The 19,911-nt window shown below is 40.1% G+C and overlaps 1 long non-coding RNA gene across 1 annotated transcript in view; it reads right to left on the bottom strand.

Annotated features, from left to right (window-relative positions):
* Window positions 1–19,911, bottom strand: part of LOC110479103 (uncharacterized) — an 84,424-nt gene that overhangs the window by 16,655 nt on the left and 47,858 nt on the right. The window contains exon 3 of the long non-coding RNA XR_014954026.1: window positions 1–19,911. This exon is cut by the window's left edge and continues 16,655 nt beyond it. This is a non-coding gene — a long non-coding RNA (uncharacterized LOC110479103).

Raw genomic sequence — 19,911 nt, 5'->3', positions numbered from 1 at the left:
CAGCTGGATATTTTTCAAAGCTCCTTGAAAGCCGTGAGCAAACATGTAAAAGTTACAGTGTGGAAGTTAATGGTTTTGATCTGAGTTTCAGTAATATCAATATTACTGGAATAACTTTGGTGACCACATAAATGTATGCATATTTGTCTTTAGAACTTGGTTGTAGTCCCATGTACCAGGGTCCCATACAGGCAACAGAAAGCTTTTACAGTGAGGTGTGGCAGCTGCTTAATGCTGCGCAGGAAAGCACAATTTAGCAGAGTTCTGCACCAAGCTCTGCTCTCAAACCATTTTTGCAGCTCTTCAAAGGCATTGATTTATGTGTAATTAAAACATATAAAATTAAAGGGTGATTGGAGAAAAAAAAAATTACAGCCAGCTAAAATCAAAGGATTTAAATAGAAACAAATACATAATTATTTGAAACAGTGTTTTTCATGTTCAGCAGGTTTAACAATAACATTTTTGAGAATGTGTCAGGGGCTGCTTCATGATCTCAGTCTTTGGTATGCAGATTTATGTTGTTTCCAAAAGGTGACAACTCTTCATATGGAGGGCCCTCTAATTCATCATCAGTTCAACAACCAGCTCAGACAGGCAGATTAATAGGATCATTCTAAATTTAGTTTGAATAATTTTTCTAAAGTGAGTGCATAATGGCAGCTGAAAAAATGCTAAGATTACAGTGCACTTGCAATGAAAAATAAATTAGTTTATTGTCTCATTTTAAAATGTGTCAAGTTAAAAAAAAAAAAAGTATGTTATTGCTTTAAAATTACAAAAACACAAGGGCTCTTGTAGTAGTAATCCCTGGAAATTTTTTTCCCATAATGATGCAGTGAGCAGGTGTTTTATATTCTGACCAGAATCAAATAACACAGAATCACAAAACCAAACTGAGGTTAGAAGGCACCTCTGGGGTTATTCCTCCTCAGGTGCAGGACTTTCCCTTTGCTTTTGTCAATGTCCATAGTATGTCAGACTTGGACCTGATATCAACCCTGGGTGCACAACTTGTGACCAGCCCCCAGCAGAATTCCTTGCTGGGCCCAACAGTTCCTCAAGTTTCCAGCCTACCTTGCTATCCATTTATCCAGTTTGTGTCTTTCCTGTTTGTCTGTGATGAACATGGACAAACAGCCTTGCCAAGGTGAGGCCAGTCAGCACAAACTGCTCTCCCCTCACCCATCGACACCGTGGGTGACTCAGTGTGATCCCCACATTTCAATGTTGGTGCCCCAAAAGCATCCTGCCTTTTGTATGTTTGGAAATGGTTTCCAGGAGGATTCTCTCCGTCACCTTCTTGGGGATAGTGGTGAGGTTGATTCCGATTGGTTCAAACTTCAAACCAGTTCTGACCAGTGCTGACTGGTTGCAATCGGATAAAACTGGTAAAAACCTGTTCCAACCAGTTATGGCTGGTTCTGACTGGTTCAGATTGGTTCCAGCCTGTTCAAACTGATACTGAATTATTCCGACCAGTTCTGATTGATTATGGCTGGCTGGTTCAAACCAATTCTGAACCAGTTGGAACTAGTTGGAGCTGCCCAGAACTGGTTGGAACCAGTTTGAACCAGCCTAAACCAGACAGAACCAGTCAGAACCACCTGGGATTGGTCAGAGACAGTCTGAAGCAGATAGCACCAGTAGGAACTGGTCTGAACCAGTTTTAACTGGATGGAACCAGTTTTACCTGAATGGGAGCAATTTGAACTAATCAGAAGCAGTTTGAACCTGTTTGAACTGGTTGGAACTGGTCTGAACCGGTTTGAACCATTGGTGATGTCAGCCTTGTAGTTCATGGAAAGAGCTCCACAACCCTTGAATTGCCACTGCTCAGCCATAAAATGGCCAAGAACTGAGTGTGCAGGAAGGTCCAAATATTTCGTCAGCCCCTGAGAAGATCCCTTCATCCAGGGGCTGAAGCTCATTGGCAGCAAAGGGCACTGCTCACCCTTCTCTTGATCTATGGGGAAGTGCTTCTGTTTCCAGACTCCCCTTCTGAAACATTTCCTGAGAACTAAAAATGTTTAAAAAATGTAAAAGAAAACAGCTACAGAAAAACGATATTAAAGAAAATTCCAAGCTGCAGTGAATGCCTCCAGCCAAATTTCTAAACTGGGCAGCAGAGTGAGAGGAAATGGCAACATATTTTTGCAGCATTTACACTTTTTATGCTACTGCTGGCACACACAGTTTTATGCCTGTAGAGAGAGCAAAATATTGGAGTCAAAACCTTCCCTGTAGATCTGAGAGCAGAATAATATTGAAGTTCAGGTCCTCGGTGTAGGTCTGAAGATACAGCCCTGCCCTTGAGTTGAACTGCCTGTATGAGGCTGGGAGGGGTTTCTGGGAAAGCTGGCAGTGGAGCTGGGATGAGCGAGCGAGGCTGGTGGCTCTGCAGAGGGGACAGGCAGGTCCCTGTGGGGAGGCCACAGCCAGCTGGCCAGCCCAGCCTGTGGCCAGCAGCTCTGCTGAGAACAGGGAAGGGAGTGGGAAGGTCCTGCTGGGAGGATGCTGAAGGTCCTGCTGGGAGAATCCTGGCGTTGTTCAGGACTTAGGGAGAAGAAGAGGCAGAGCAGGTTGAATGGGAAGCCCGATTAAACCCAGCATTGTTGCTTTGCAGTACTCAGAGGAAACACTTTTGTTTGTTTGTTTGTCTTAAATTTTCACCTAAGCACCCTGAGTCCCTTTGAAACTTGTTTAAAAATGAATGAAACACAGCATTAAGTGTCTAATACATAAATCAAACCATTACTGTAACTGTGGAATGATCAGTAGAGACAAACAGTCTCTCTTTAGTTTGTTACTAGCCTGGAAAAAGCATTAATTAGCACTAATGAATCACCAGAGCGATGACTGAGCCAGGTTTCCAGCATTGCCAAAACACAAGCATGATTCAATTAATGCTGAAGGTTTTAGTACATGTGTTTTTATGGAACAGTCTTTTGACACTAGTGTCTTTTTAATAATCTTTGCAAATCTCTTCCAATATTATAGCGTGCAGACTGAGCTTCCCAATTTACTGCAAACAATAAAGAGTCAGAATGCATCTGTGACCTCCTTTTGGAAGAAATATTCATCTGGGTAATGTAATTATTATGTAGATTACTCAAAGTTAATGGTATTTTCTATTTATGCTGGATTTACTGCTGTCAGAGTTGATGACTGACTTGCACTAAAGTTTAGCTATTGGCGCAAAAATTAATGTGTTATTTAATTTAATTTAAAGATTCCGAGAAACTGCTCCTAGTGTGTAAACAAAATCTTATCAACAGACCTCCACAACAACTTGTGTTTTCATTGGTAATCTCTGCAGTTCAAGAGACAGAGGCCAAGCAGTGCAATCCAACTCAACAGGGGATAATGTGGAATCATCCTGAAGAGATGTGGGAGACCAACTCTGATTCTTGCCCAATGTCCTCAGAGCAGGGGGAAAGGCAGTGCAGCCTCTGCCTTTGCTGTGCACAGTTTCATTCTCTTCCGGCAGACTCTGAGCTCAAATCAAAAGGTACTAGAAAGTACAGTACCTGGACCATGGGGTGCAGCTGCTGCTTCATTGCCATCCTGGACTTGCTTATTCCTTGATACTATCATCTATAGGGACAAGATTACTTTCCAAACCCTGAAATGCTCAAATTTTCAGATTCAATGTGAAATGGATTTCTCTCTGTCATCTGTGAAAGTGAAGGTAGATGAAAGCCTTCCTGGTTAAAGCTGGCTGAGAAAGAAAGTAAAAAACAATCTCCAAGGTGGTTATTTCCTGCTGAGTGTCAGAAGCAGACCCAGTGCCTCCCTCTGTAGCAGGAGACTCACTGAAGTTTTTTTCAACAGTCTCTGCCTTTCAAAAGAGACTCAAAATTCCTTGTTTTGACAGAACAGGCCAGTTCATGTTCCTAACCACCCACAGTGCTTGGAGTGGAGACATCTCACAGAGTCTCTAAGTATGCAGAAATGTAAGCTTAATGCCAGCACTCACCAAACATGAACTACCAATGCATGTAACCTCTTTTCTTGCCCTTCTTCCATGTTACCTTCAAGGCACTCCATCCCTTAGCTAAAACTGAAGCTGCTTCCCTCAAGGGAAGTCTGGAAGGGCACCCAAAGTACTGGACAGGCAAAGGGAATTCACTGACTGGGGGAAAGGAACAGCTCTGGCAACATGGGAGCTTTACATTTCCCCCTGATTAGTAATTTGAATGTACTGTTGAGGAAAGGGCATTTGCATTTTCTCTGGAAACACTTGACGTTGTCATTAAGACCATGAACTGATATTACTACTGCTAAGAGGACATGGAAGCAAAATTCCCTCATGCAGTGATGGTCTATTGTTATATTTTGTTATTTGGTTTGTCCCTGTTTTTCCCTCATTTATGGCTTCATCCCAAGTTATCTCCCCTTCCCTAAACATCAATCCCATCCCCACGCCTCCCAAATCCCTAGAAATTTCCTTGTCAATCCTCATATCCCCTCCCTGGCACCTTGTCTGTCACTTGACTCTCCAGCACCTCTCTCTAGAAGCTTCCACGAAGGGCACAGAGTGATTGGCCAAGGGCCAGGGGTCCCCCCTCCTCAGCTCCTGGGTATGTTGTCCTGCCTGTCAATGACTTCATGTCCCATCCCCTCTATCCCCCCGTCGGTGGATAGCCAAACCCCTCCCTTTGTTTCCACCCCCTCCGAAAAGGCGCTGCTCCACTCTCCTCGGGGGCTTTCCAGCGTTGTACCCCTGAGGCCAGGAGCTCCCCGAAGCTACCAATAAATCTTGGATTTATACAGCCTGGATTGTCTCCTCCTGATTCCCTCCCCATCACCGACAGTGCCTTGTGAGGAAAGGGCTCACAGCCCTCAGCCGCTCTCCTGCACTCCTGAGCACCGAAGGGTGGCCCCTGCAGCTGCTGTGCTGGAGCCAGCATGGAAGCACCAAGAAGACTCTTGGTGGACACTGCAGCATTCTATACCAGAAACATTTATTTGAATCTCTTCGTCCTTCATCCGCTTGAATTCTGAACTGTTGAATAAAGCAGTATAACGAAGCAAAATCAAATCTGGGACAACGCACAAACGCAGCACAATTTCACATCCCAGATGGCCATCAGCTCTGCCCATTTCCAATTGTCTCAGGCTTGCAATCATCTACTCATCTTCCCTGCTGCCAAGGCTGCCTGCTGAAAGTCTCTTTTCTTAAGAAAGGCTAAGCAATTACTCAGTGGGACTACATGAGGCTGTCAGCTCCTCCTATACCACTAACACTGGGCTTGTTGTAATCTTTTCCACCATTAGCCAAAATTTCTCAGCACTAACAACCCAGATGTAACATTAATTTTGGTCTGAAACTGAAAACAGGAGGAATTAGGCCACCCAGCTCTGAACTAAGGACAAACTTCCCAATCTATGTGTTGTCCCTATGAGAAAAGTAGGGGTCTCAGTTACAGCTGGGAACATTTTTGACATTTGGTATGTCTGCACATTCTCACTGCGAGGGACAGATTGTCAAATTCTGCTTCTAGTTACATGCATGCAGCCCAAGTGAAATCAGTAAATGATCACATCACCGGCCTCTCCACTGAAATCTAGATCTTTTATGAGCTTTGATAACAGATTTTTTTTCTGCCTACTGTCACATAAATAAAATAGGAAATCACATTTTAAAGGATTGCAAAATAACTTTATAAACACAGTGCAAACCAAGAAAACATGAGCCTTAAAACAGGTAACCAAATGCCTTCTAGTAAAACCTGTTGGCGCTGGTGTGGTGTATTTCTGACATAGCTTTAATTACATGTAAATGTTGAATTTGAGATACTTCATGTGAGGCTGAAACTTGAGAGGAAGCCTAACTTGGTAAGCAAAAAAGACTATGTTAAAGAAATTATTTACAGAACAACTCCAAGACCAGCTGAAGGTCTCTGTACAGTAATTTCACAAAGCCTACTGTTTTCTCCAGTCATCCTCTGTAATGTATAAGCTCCTTTCTGTAGCCTATGCAGAGGGCTACAAGTCTGGATGTTACAATTTTCCATTGAATCTTGTCACTATCCCTTAGCTCAGGTGTATTTTAATGAAAATCCTCCTGTTTGGCTTGGGGGACAACATGTAGAAGTATCAGAAATGATGTTTTCCCTAAAACCCAAATTGGTGTTATGCCTTCAGATGAAACTATCAACCCTCCAGAACAAATGTTTTTTTTAATAACAGGAAAAGGCACATTGCAGCCATCATGTGCACTTCCAGCACAAGTTTTCTTATCTGCAGTTCCTGTGGGCTACATTAGTGCCTCCTCTCCTTTCGACCAAATGCTCAATCTATTGTTCCATTCATCAGAGCAATTCCCCAAGACAATACTTGTGTGCTTTCAGTATGTTAGTAATCAACAATTTTCCCAATCATATTGACTCTGGGGCAGCTATCCCTCACCATGTCCCAGCTGGAGAGTGACAAATGAATGATGTTTTTTAGGAGATGAAAACATTTTATAAGATCCTCATACACAAGACAGAGAAATATTTAAAATGCACAGGACTGGCTTAAAACAGTAAAAAGCGACAGTAAAAGCAACAATTATTTGATGTTTCATCATAGTTTAAGGGCTTTCTGACAGATTAGCACTACCTGTTATAAGACCAGATAAAGTTTGAAATACCTGAAAATTAATGCAGTTTCATTTTGATTAGGACAGCAGCAAATCACTTTATCAATCTAGGCAGCTTTGTTTTTTCCTAGATATGATATAAAAGCAAATCTGTCTTATCTTTTTTCCAAGACCAACTCTCCTTGTAGAACATTTCAGGAGAGATTGTCAAGCTTGAAGCCACCTATGAAAGCTTCTGCTCTGTGATTGTCTCTCTTGGAACAACATAACTTGGTGGGTGTAGGTCATGCTTAACCAGAAGTTTGGGAAGCTGAGCTCTTAAATGGGTGCATGGAAAAGCAGTGGGGGTTGGTCTCTTCTCCCAGCTAACAAGTGACAGGATGAGAGTAAACAGCCTCCAGTTGTGCCAGGAGAGGTTTAGATTAGATATTAGGAAAATTGACTTCGCTGAATGGGTGGTCAGAGGTGGAATCAGGCAGCCCAGGATGCTGGTGTAATCACCATCCCTGGAATTGTTCAAAAAAAGGATGGATGTGGCACCTGGGGACCTGGCTTAGTGGTGACCATGGTGGTGTTGGTTAACAGGTGGACTCAATGATCTTAAAGCCCTGTTCCAACCTTACTGATTCTATAATCCTAACTACAGAAAAATAAAAAGTAGTAGCAAGATGGTTTCATTTTTCTTAAGAATGGTCAAGGGTATGAAAATAAGATCATTACTTTTTGGTGAGTGATTTTGGAAAAAGTGAGCAAATATGCCAGTGAAGATGCAGTTGGTAAAAGGCCGGGATGTGTGTATGGATCTGAGTTGTTATATGTTGCACTAACAGTCAGTATTTCACTTCCAGCAAGAGTGAGGAGCACAGCAAGGGAAATGCTCCACTCTAATTAGGCCTATGTGTGTGTGTTTATGAAAAAGTGTGATGAGGATCACATGGAAAACATCATCAGTGCTGAATCTTTTAGGTGATGTTATCTTGACTTTTCAAAACAAATGCAATAGTCCCTACTAGTTAAAGATTTTCCCCTTAGGTACCATGTTTTTATTTTTCTTGTGTTTCTGTGGGGATTTTCCCAGCTTCAGCAGGGCTTTGCAAGCACATATGAGTGAAACATTCCCATGGTCACAAAAGGGAAAGGTACCAAGTTGGTGAAGATTTCTATAATGAGATACTTTTATCCTCATTTTACACCCTTACTGCAATAAAGATAAGCTGGGGGATGAAATTTCAGATTCAAGCCCAAAGCAACAGAATCAAGAACCCATCTCATCTGCAACCTCAGGGTTTGCAGAAGTAATGTAAAGAAGTTCAAAAGGTAAATTTAGATCCAGGAGCTGCTGAAATCAAGGGATGGGTTGTCATTTCTCTGCAAGGTGACTATAAAACTACACTGTGATCTTAGTTACAATGTACATGGATACAATAACTACACTGAGGTCCAGAGTTGCTCTGGCTTTACAAGCAAAGTAACAGCCATTGAAACACGGGACACAAAGCACATTGCCCTTTTAAATCTAAAAATCTCTGCATAAAATGCATTAAAACTGCATAAAATCTGCAGTGCTATGTTGTTGCAGAAAACACTTCCTGATTGTCAGGAAACTGGTACTGCTTGTATCTGCCTGCAAGGAGGACTCCAGACTTTCTTACTTCCATATTAAAAATTAATAATTTTGTAGTTCTTCATGATAACTTAAAAATGCTTCAAATATGTAGGCCTAGGAAATGTTGACTTTCAAGTTCTTAAAATCTTTGCTGATCATAGAAGTTATCTGAGTGAAAATTAAGGGTTTAGAGAGACTGTGTAAAACACTTTTCTTCTGGAAAGTAGAGGTCTTTTCAGGAAAAGCACTATGTTAAGAAACCTTTGTACCATGGCTTTTTGTTTCATATTATGACCAAAAATTTCAAATCAAGGCATTATGTGTTGTGCATCCTGGTACCATGAGACTCTTGAGAGTAGCACCTGCAAGACACCACTTTTCATGTGTGTATGTGTACTAGGTAAAAGCAGTGAATTGCTTCCATTTCATAACTTAGTTAAATTATAGAAAAGACAAAAATTATGTTTATGTTATGATAAGCACAAGTTGTGAAAAAATGGCTAAAACCAGGGTTCATCATTTTTTCATCTGTCTTGTTGATGCTTGTCAATTCCCTGTAATGATGTGTCACAGTCAGATCCACTGAATGGCCAATTTTGTGAGTTTCAAAACAAGGAAAAATGCGCCATAAATTTTTTACGTATTCTAACTGACTGTAAATGCGATTGAATATGTGGGACTTCCTCCAGCTTTGTTCTTTGGTGGATTGCTATTAGCTTACATTCGAAGTCTTTGTTGGCCACACATTTCACATTGTTCTTCCAAATGTAATAATTTCTTTCTTTTATCTGATCTCCGACAGTCTCTCTGTTTTCATCAATATTTGACAGCAATTCCCAAAGATACAATATAGTCCATTCTAATATCCTTGTGCACACTGTCTTCTCCCTTTGAAATCCAATACCTAAGCAGTGAAATAATTTATTGTGCCTTATTTAGAATTTTATTTTTTGCATGTGTTTTGATACTGTCCCTTTGAAACGAAAGTTATTTGGAAATTTAAACCAACTGTTCTCAAAACATAGTAATGAAATATTGTTCAGTCTGCCTTCCTTTGCAAAGGGAAATGCAATGTTTATCACGTTTTCTTTCCATGCATTGTTTAAATATTTTTCACATTTTACATCCCAAGCTCTAATTTTATCTGAATGTACAAAACCCAATTTACATTAACCACCTGAAAGTTTAAAAATAATCAGTCTGTACAGATCAGTGCCATCCTGATCACTGGACCTTTAAGACTGAGGGGTCAAAATTGGAACTGATCTTTCTTCATCTGTAATTTTCTGGCAAGAGGAAAATATGCCATATGTAAAAAGCAGATAAATTAGTTTTCTGAGTAAGCATGACTATCAGCATTATCCCTGAATGCACAGATTTAACAGTGAAGATGATATCTTTTCAAGCAACCTATAGAGAAATACTGGATTTTTCATACCTGTCTGAAAGACAGGCATTAATTAAATGCAAGTTAAGAGGTTCTGTTCAAGGACAAAGTGGTAAAAGTACTTGATTAAAAAGCAGATTAAGTAATTTAGAAATGTATTGATATTTTTTAACATTAGAATTAAAATTCAGAATTCTGGATCATATTCTGTTGTAATGAATATGGAGATGCACTTACATTTGCAATAACAAAAATTGTAAATGTATTCTTTTAACTCCTAATAACAAACTTATAAATTCTTACTGCATTGAGAGAATGAGAAAAATTATTCATTAGATGCTATAATTAATAATGATTTTTAAAATGTGCTTTTCAATTGTGAGGTAAAGTATTTCTCTGTCTAAATTAAAATAATATTAATATACTAACCAGTATGTAGAATAAGCCAAAGTACTTTATTGAAGTCCAACAATAGAGGAAATATCTATGGCAGAGCTGAATAGATTAACTTTTTGCCCAAGCTAGAATAGCTCTTGAAAATTAACATTAATAAGAGTTTTTACCAAAACAATTTTCAAACAGAAATTTAATTTTAATTTAGAACTATATATGTTGCTACAATAATTTAAACAAATATCTGTTTTGAAAAAAAGAAACAAAACAAAGCCTTTCAGTAATGCCAAAGTTATATCTATCTTGATTTTAAATGTTGACACTTTTTTGTATTAAAAACCAAAAAGTTAAAGATGATCAGCTCTCAACCAAAATACATACTCCTTTTATCTAGATAAGATGTTGCTACTGACTTCAAACATTTTTTAAATTTGTATTTCATGGGAGTTTGGAGGTCTTGTTCCTTTCAAAGTAGCAGAATTTCCTTTCCAATGACAAGCCAGTTCCTGCCTACTCAATTATGCTGTCCTGGGCTTAATCTTAGTCCTTCTGCTCGGAAGAAAGCTTCCCTCTTAGGCATCAAGAATAAATTGCCTTTAGTTTTCACAAAAAATATTGAGGAAAGGGTGAAAAATATCTTGCTGCATTACAGAAGTGGTAAACTGGGCTCTCTTTTTTGGTCAGGTTTTTGCCAGATCTCTGATACTGAGTGATTCCTTCAGTCTCTAGCACCTGAGTGCTTGAGTGGTCTGCAGTTGTGAGCGTGCTGGCTGCCTGAGGCAGGATGATTTTGATTTTCTACCAAGAAATTTATATTTCTCAGGTAGCATATTCCAGCTCCATACTGACTGCCAGTATCGCTCTTCCCCATGTGCCCCCTCACCAGACCTGACCAACTGTAAGTGCTGTGTTTTGAAACTGGTTAACCTGTTTCATCTGCTCACATGTGGTATCATTTCTGCTCTGTCTTTTTGGGGCCCACAGAGCAACTGTGCTGGAATTGGATGAAAAGAGTTCTTCTGGAAGGGGAAGAAACTACTGCCTCTGCAGATCTGCTCGTTTAAAGAGGGAGGTCTCCCATTCAAGCTGCAAGGGATACCAGCAGCCTGAGCCATGGCATTTTCCATGCATTTTTCTTTCCATGAATGCTGAATATTCCTATAGCATTCCCTGAGTTATGTGACCACTGACTCAGTATTTGTCTGGGTTTGCTACCAAGAAGTAACTTCCTGCAACCTGGTTCTCCCTTGGCAGAAAGGATTAAATATTTCTGGATAAAAGTTTCCTATTCAGGTTCTGGAGCAGGTCCCTTGAAGAAGAGGAGAAGTTTTGATTTTAGGTATTTAAAGGGTTTCACAAAATTTAAATTTCTACAACAGTTCCTCTATGGAGTCAGCTGGTTTAACCATGAGCTGTGAAAACAATTACGTAAGAATTGAATTTTCAATTCATATGTTGAATAACATTGAATTTTACTAAAATTCCTGGCATTAGGGCAAAAGGAAGAAAGAGTTTCTGTGCAAAATGTACAATGAGATACAGTCCAGGAAATGTCTGCTATCCCTCCACTCACACCACAGTTTCTGGGGAGAAGGAAAGGGGGGAGAAGGCTTGGTTTATTTATAATTTACATTCTTTCCGCTCTTCTTTGGTTTCCTTTTCCTTGTGTTGTTCTTTTACCTAGTGAGCACTGTGTTGGTCCTCTTAAGCCTTTCAGAGTTTGGGACAGTCAGTTTGCTCATTTGAATCAACACTCAAGAATTGTTTGGGATTTGGCTTTAGGATTGTGCAGAAATGCTCAGTATTTTCCAAAGAAACAAGAGAATATGTGTAATTTCTACACCCATGAGTCTCAAGATGATGTGAATTAGCAAAATCTGGGAATTGAAGGTATGGCATCAGGGATAATGGCAACGAAAGGGTTAGATGGGAGAAGAAATTAATCCTGGCCCGACACTGGCACTGCTGGCAGAATCAATGGTATTGGCCATGGAAAGAGACAAGCAGAAACAGCCTGAGAAAGCAATGTTTATTCTCTTGTACTTGCTGGGCTACCCGGAATGAAGAAATATAAAACTGATTGAAAAGGAAAGAACAAACATTCCAAAACTGAAAGCACATTTTGAGCACCTTAGATTCTTGTTCAAGGGTTGAGTTTGTTCATCTTGCCTGTGTCTGAATGAGTTTGCCCACCTTTAATTTGCATCATATGTTTTTGCTTGTGTACAGTGGAAATTCTGATCTGAATTACATATTGCACAGCATTATTGCCATAAAAAAGTCTGGAAAATAATGGAGAATATCTAAAAAAAAAATCATTTTAATTGAATCAGAATTTTAACGTTAACTAGTCAATATTATAGGAATAACCATTAGAACAGCACAGTTTGGCTTGGTGTTTATTATGCATGTCCACTTAGTGATGCTTTTCTTCCTGGAATGGAAAACTTCTATAGCACTAAATAAATTTGAGACCTTGAGCTTATATTTTGGCATCTTTTTAATGAATTCACCACCCAGAAAGTTTCCAGGGTCACAATAAGACTTAAAACTTCAAAAACATGTTTCTTTGTTATTTTTTAAGCTCATACTCTGACAGTAAATTATTTACGACATCTTTTTGGATGTGAAATGTTGCATGTCTCTATAAAAATTTTGACTTTTTTTTATTCAGTTCCAAAAGATAGAAGAAGAACGTGTGTGAGGAGGCACAAAAACACAAAGAAAAGCTGTTCCAAAAATACTAAAACAATTTATTTGAGTATGGTGATGGTGTCAGGCAGTGAAGCACTAGGTGTGAACTTTCTGTTTTGTTTACATGAAAATGAATTAAAGAAACACAAAGTATACTGTAAGCTCAGCAAGCTCAGTGCTTTGTGTGCTTGTCTATGCATATGAATTTATAGTATTATAGTCCTTCACAAGCTTGATTTGTGGTACTTAACATGGAGTAGGTTTGGTTTCATGATACACTGAAAAAAAATTGTCACGTGGTGTTTTGTTGTGCCATAGGTGAAACTCCTTTTATTGTAGACCTCCAATTAATGCCTAAACAAACCTGTGTTGTAGAGTCCTTTTAGACCTTTCATTTTTGGTCTGCATTGGAATATAAAGTCATGCAAAATCTCTGTTTCTAAGGACTATAAAAAAATCTTTAGCATGTAAGAAAAATTTTCACTCACTAAATAAAAATGACATTTTGATTCTTTTTCCCCTCCCTTCCTATTCTAGGGTAAATAGAATTATGACTATTTCAAGCTCCATTTAGACCTGGCAAATGCTTAAATTACATAACATATGGAGGGTGGAGAAGGTTTTTAATCTGTTCAGAATTAAAAAAAAAAAAATAGAGAAACTTATAGGATTGCTCTATTTATGTTGTGGCAAGAGATAAGAAAGGGAATACTTACATCACCAGAAAACTTCTGAAGGAGAAGAAAGTGTCTTATGGAGAATTTCACTCAGCATTAGTTACTTACAAATTACTGCTTCTCTGCTAAAGCACTTTACATGTTTCCTAGACCTCATTAAAGGCATACTCTTACCCTGTGTCTATTCCTCAGGAAATACAGCATTCTAGGTCTGCTTCTCGAGATTATCAGTGCTCTCTAATTGAGGTGTTGGAGATAAACATGTTCAAGCCAATTGCAAACACCTCAAAAGACTTTGCACAGTCCAGGACAAACAGCTGCTGTAAACTGGCACAGCTCCACTGACCTATGGGACATCAGTGGGGTACAGCTGATGTACAGCAGGTGGACATTTGACCTCTCTTGTTGACAAAGACTAACTGTGGGCATCATGGTCAAAATATTTAGGGCAAGGAAGTCAGGTGATGTGTCCCATCCTCAGTAAAATATATATGAGAGAGCAAATCAAACCAAAATCAAACCCATAGGCAGGTCTGCTCCATCATTCTTTACTTACATGAATAGAAGAACAAAAGCATACAGTCACTATTCCTTGGAGCTTGATGTGTCTCTCTCAAATGGTTTAAGCAATTATACTTTTCATGTATCTGTCTAACACATAAATTGGTGCTTCCTGACCTGTCCAGCGCAAAGTACCCGTCTTACACACATCATCCATCTTCGTGTGAATGAATGAACTCTGCTTTCTGAGAAGTTTGGAACACTGGCTTAAACATTTTGTGGAGTGAAATCTTGGTTTTTCCTCCACAAAAGGAATAGGCCTTGCTATAAAGCATTGTAGGGACCAAGTTCTAGTCATAGACCATGTGGGTCACCAGCCCTTGAACTGCTGTGTGTGAGCACTGCTGAGCCCACCAGAGAGCCTGAGTCAGGATTTCTACCTGACCACACAGTGCACAACAACTCAATCCAAGGTAGCTTGGGCATTCTGCATAATTTTGTCCTCTGGGGTGTGGACAACTATTTTAGATGGTGCATTAGAGTTATCTCCATGGCTGCTAGATTAAGAAGTGTGTCAGAGAAACATTTCAGCTCCAAATCCCAATGAAGAGTCTTCAAATCACAGGAAAGGGACTGACAGCTGGCTGCCCAGCTCTCCAAAATCCTGACAGGAGCAACTCAGCCTGATCTTATGACAAGCTCTGGTTATGCAAGAGCATAGGAGTATTGAGGAGGGTTGGGTCCTGGGAACGGAAAGCAGAAAGGAAAGTGGGAATATATGTCTCTGAACTGCAATGCTCCTCAGTGTCTTGCTTGGTTTGTGTCCTGAGTGATCAGAGCTGTGAGAATGCCTTGGGAAACCGAGAATTGGTCAGACTTTTAAAAGAAAATAGCACAGGACATTTTAGAAATATATAACCTTTCCTAGCTGCTTCACAGAGGAAATGATTCCTAAGTATCCCTTATCTTAAAATTAAATAGGTGGCGATGGGAGAGAAACAGAACAGCTGTGTAGAGGCTGTACTGAAAGAAAACAGAAAGGATTGTGTTCTTCTACGCTGTCCTGCTGCTTTAAATATAATTTTATAGGCAATTAAAAAGTGAAGTAGTGATAATAGTCTGACAAAATTCTTCCTTATCTTTGCTCCCTGACTTTACCTATCACTGCAGGAAGACCAGTTCACAGCTTGACCATATCTTAGGTTGCAGCATATGAATCACTATTCTCCAAAAAGGTATTATTTACTTAAGAGTGATTAACAGGGATAAGAAGGGTCAGGGTGTTCCACTTCGTGCTGTTAGATGAACTAACTTGATGATAGGCATAATGCAATGAGTCTGGGAGAGCTGTACTGTGTGCCAAAATGATCCTATGCATTATCAGATCTTACCTACCCTTGTTTAAACTAAACATATTTGGCAGCTACTCAGTTACAATTTCCATATGGTGCAGTATCTTCTGAGCAGCAACTTGAATCAGCCTTTTTGAAGTGATATTTTGAGTTCTTTTCCTGCAATCCATATTTCTCTCAACAGTGAATGCTGAGTGCAATAATAAAAAAACCTAAGGAGTCTATGTGCTTTAATTAGTCTGTTCTTGTAGCTATCGTTATTATTAATGGAAGACCCATGTTGATACCCAGTGGGGAAAAACCAAACAAACAAGCCTTTGAAAGGCCATTTCATTTTAAGAAGGCAAACAAATTACATCATTTGACTTAAAAAGAAGAAAATTGATTGATCTGATTCTCCACTCACCCATGTCATTTTTCTACCAGAGTAACAGAGCTGATGTAAGTAGAACTTTCCAGGATGAAGAACAGAACAGGGGAACAGACACAGGGTGTGTATTTATGCAAGTCTTTCAACATCAGTTCTGGGATGGGAGGGTGATCAGAGTTTGGAAGACAATTCTGGAAGCTTTTCTGAGGACACTCAGTGTGAGTGCATTTGCTCAGCCCATGTAGGGTGGCTATTTTCTGAAAGAAAGACAGGGTAGAAAGAAATAGAAGAAGGGTGAAAAATAGTTTAGATCTGGAAAGGCTGGGATGTGAAACACATGTCATAGGATGACACAGTGGGATGACAGACTGGATGAATAGTGAAGGAAGGAACATAGGAAATAATGAGTTGGGGGCCCATGTTTTTGGTTGGCGTGAGCTTATACTTTATTCTCTTCCTTCCAGCCTCCTTCCCAAACTCTGCAGGACAATATCCTGATTTCAGTACAACTCCTCAAAAACCTGGAAGCATGACTGGAAAACCAGATCATTTTATCCACTCACATGGGAACTGGCTGAAATAAAATGTACAGCAAGCCATTCTCCAATGACTTGTGATGTGAGAACAGGGAGTATGGGGAATGGGCAATAGTGATGGATTCATTCCTTGGCAGATCTTCTTGGCCATTTCCTTCCACACTCTACAACCTCGGGGAATTTAACAGCTCAGCTACTCCAAGCCTCTGGAAGTTTTGTTGGAGCAGGAAAAGTTACGCCAATTTCTGTTCCTTGCTACACCAACCAGTGCTTTCATCTAGAGCACATTTTGATCCAGAAACTGTTTTTGTTAATTATCTCCTCAAAATGCTTTGATTTTTCTCATAGATTTGAAAGATGTTGCATGCTGACCCCATGATGACTTCCATTCATGAACTTTTAATATATTTTTTCTGTCTATCCATATTTTAATCTCAAAACTCATGCAGCATTTCTGCAGGTTCCTTCCAATCTCTGCCAGGTCATTGAGGAAATCCTGCTCATTAGATTTGGTCACCCACAGTGTGAGAACTTCACCTCAGAATAATCTCCAGAGCACATTTCCCTGTTCCTGCAAGGGACAGGGACTTCATTTCCTGACCACACTCAGTTAATAATTTTATCTATTCGGCCAGAAATGCTAATGCTCTTTGAATAGATCATTTCCTTTAGCTGGAAAGAATTTCTCTGGTTTAACTAGCAGTACAGGAAGCAGTTTTACATAGATTTGATTATTTATTATTTCCTATGAGTGAGCAGCATATCCTGTGATATGCTGTGATATGATTTCCTAATTAGTGTGTCAAGTGTAAATTTCATTAGAAGGAATGTCAAAGCCCTCACTTTTGGCTTAAAATACTAAGTACGAAAATAGTTTGAAGTCAGTCAGAAGTCTTTCCTCCAAAGCACCTTTGGCATTATGTTCTTGTGTGACTTAGCAATCTTTGTAAAGTATAAAAAATAGCAAAAATGAATTTATCTTGTGTTACTGTTAGAGTTCTCCTAAGATGGAATATATAGTATTGAAAATATCCCTGTGCCACTATGCTTTGCCAAAGGGATAGCCAGGAAAGAGGCCAGGACCTAGAATGCATCCCTCAAACACAACACTAATTACCACCCATCTTATGCTAATACTGGAATATACCTAATTATCTGCACCAATCTGACCTTTAGGTCAGGTGAGGATTCATGACAAAGAAGAATTAAAAATTTTGGACCCCTGCGGTGGATCACTCTGTGCTCAGATTCACTGGCTACAAAAGGAACAGGAAAAAAGTGCAGGGGGGACATGATATTGTGGTAGGGGTGAACAGAAAGAAACTGAGGTATGGTTGTGTTTAAAAGTGATAAAAGAGAAAATAATAGAGTATTTTCCTGGAATTTTCAGGCACTTCTTTGTATTTTGGACAGCTGCAATTAAAGTTGCACTCATCAGATATTTGTGGTCAATGAATTCAGCACTCTATCTTCAGAGTAAATCTCTGGATTCCTCTTCTTTACAAGGAGACCGGAACACTGTTTCTTGGAAACACTTTTAGAAAAAAGCTCTGTTTTCTCAATATTTCCTGCTGAAAAGCCATCATTTTTCACCTAGGTCTGCTCCTCCTCAGCTTTGTGGAGGGGGACTCCCCACATTTGGATTCATTTCACTCTGGGACTGGAGATGCATCTGTTCTGGTGGGCCTGGTTCATGCAATCCAAAGGCAGCCTGGGTTATGTTGGAAACTCAGGGATGTGCTCTGGGGCTGATGTGCTATTGACTGTGTCCTTCTCTGACACACACACAGAGTCAGTAACAGCAATTTTATAGAGTAATTCTTCCAGCCTTTCTTCATTTCTGTTAATTTTCTCGGAAGTCTTTGAAGCCAACAGTGTCAAGCGCTGTCTGAAGCATTCTAGGTATTATACCATTGTTGGTACTTTGCCATTTAAAGTAAGAAAGTTTCCTTTTTTTTGGCTAGTGACATGAATTGTCTGTAAATGCATCCCATACTTGCATGAGGCTTTTTGCCATTTTACCAGATGGAAATTTCATATCTAATTTAATGTCCATTAGGTCTTTTTCAGTGCCACTGCTTTCCAAGTATCTCCCTCCTATGAAGTTCATATTAACTGCCTGCCTGACCTCCCCTCCCACTATACAATTATCTACCCCTTCCTCTGCCTGAAGACCTTAAAACAAAACCTGGAATTAAATATATGCATATTTAGTGCTGTGCACTCCTGATGCTTGTGTTGGATCCACCGACACCTGGTGAGAGCAGGCTGTGCTGGGATCAACAATGGATAAACAAGAGGCTGCTGCAATCAGTGTTTCCCTACTGGCAAAAAGAGGAGGAAGGATCATGCCAGGAGTGAGGCGCAGCGGGGTCACAATTCTGTTTCCCTCAGGAGCTGACAGCGCTGAAAAAACGTGTATGGCTGCTGCAGGCGTTACTGCTCTGGCCAAGGTGGAAGCAGATTTTTTCCACTTCCTTGCACAGCACAACCACTCCATTAAATTAATAATCCAACCCTCAATGCCGCAGATGACAGAGGAGGCCTTTGAAACCTGACTGAACAAATGCTTCCAGCACGCAGTGAACTCTGGGCGCACACGGACTCCTCTCTCCATCAGGGAAATCACTCATTAGCCTGGGCTTGGATATCCTGCTGATCCGGGGGCCGGTGTGCAGCCTGTCAGCAGGAGCTTGCTGGGGACTGCTTTGTTTTGTGCCCATGCATTTTTAATTCCCTTCTGCCTGCCCCTTCATTAAGCTGCTGTTTCTTGAAGAGGGGTTCAGACCTTCCCAGGAGTGCAAGGGCCAACTTAGCTCGCAGCAGAAAGTGGGGAACATGCTCACCGCCGGCTTGGGTTCTAAACAGAGACTAGGAAAGGAAATTTATCTTCTACAAGTTATAGTGAACAAGGAAGGGGATGAAATTCATATAAGTCAGGCACAGGAGGGGTGAGCAATCCTGTTGAATAATCATCTACATAAGCTCCACTTAAGACAGATATTTACAGTGGAAGAAGGGCTGCATGGGGGTTGAAGCATAAAAAGACAATTTATTTTGCACATTTAGAAATCTAGACAGGACCATAATAAGTATTGCGAGACTGTTGAAATTACCACTTACCAAGAAAATCGTATGTGCTGATACCAGGTATTACCAAAATATGTCTTTACTTTAGAATCCAATCTTGAAGTATTTGAACCAGCAACCCAAGCTAGCATCCCACCTTAGAGGAACCTAATCATAAACCTGGGTGAAGGATCCTACAGGCTCCAGAGGGTCTGTTTCTGGGGAAAGAGCACAGGTACTACATGTGAGGCTGTGAGCCTGCACACTGAAAACCCCAGGACATGATTCTGCTGCAGGAGCTCTGCAGCTAGCACAGAGCACTGGGAATAGCTGGGTGACTTCAGGGGCTCTCTCCAACCTGGTTTTCACAGTATGGGTGAACAACCAGGATTCCTCTAAAGATGCCTCAATGCATTGCTGGGTTCAACCTCTGCAGGGCAAAACCTCAGCCTTGTCATTTAAATATTAACTGTTGTATTAAACAATAGTCATTGAACTTACACCCCTAATTTATTATTGGGGAAGGTCTTGCTTTGCCATTACTAGGGAATACATGCTGCAAGAACTCACAGTTTGACAGAAGAACAGGGAATCTGATGAATGATGAGGTTTACTTGCACATTTTTAATCCAGCCTGAATGTAAATTTCTTCAGCATCCAGGGACTGTTTGGATCCAGTTTTTCTCCAGGCCCATCTCTTCTTTTTTCAGATGACTGTTATTTTTTGAAACATAACA

The sequence above is a fragment of the Lonchura striata genome, chromosome 3 (assembly GCF_050655825.1).
Source record: "Lonchura striata isolate lonStrDom1 chromosome 3, ASM5065582v1, whole genome shotgun sequence".
Taxonomy (NCBI): domain Eukaryota; kingdom Metazoa; phylum Chordata; class Aves; order Passeriformes; family Estrildidae; genus Lonchura; species Lonchura striata.
Note: the sequence above shows the minus strand (reverse complement) of the source record. Positions and strands in the feature narration are given on the sequence as shown.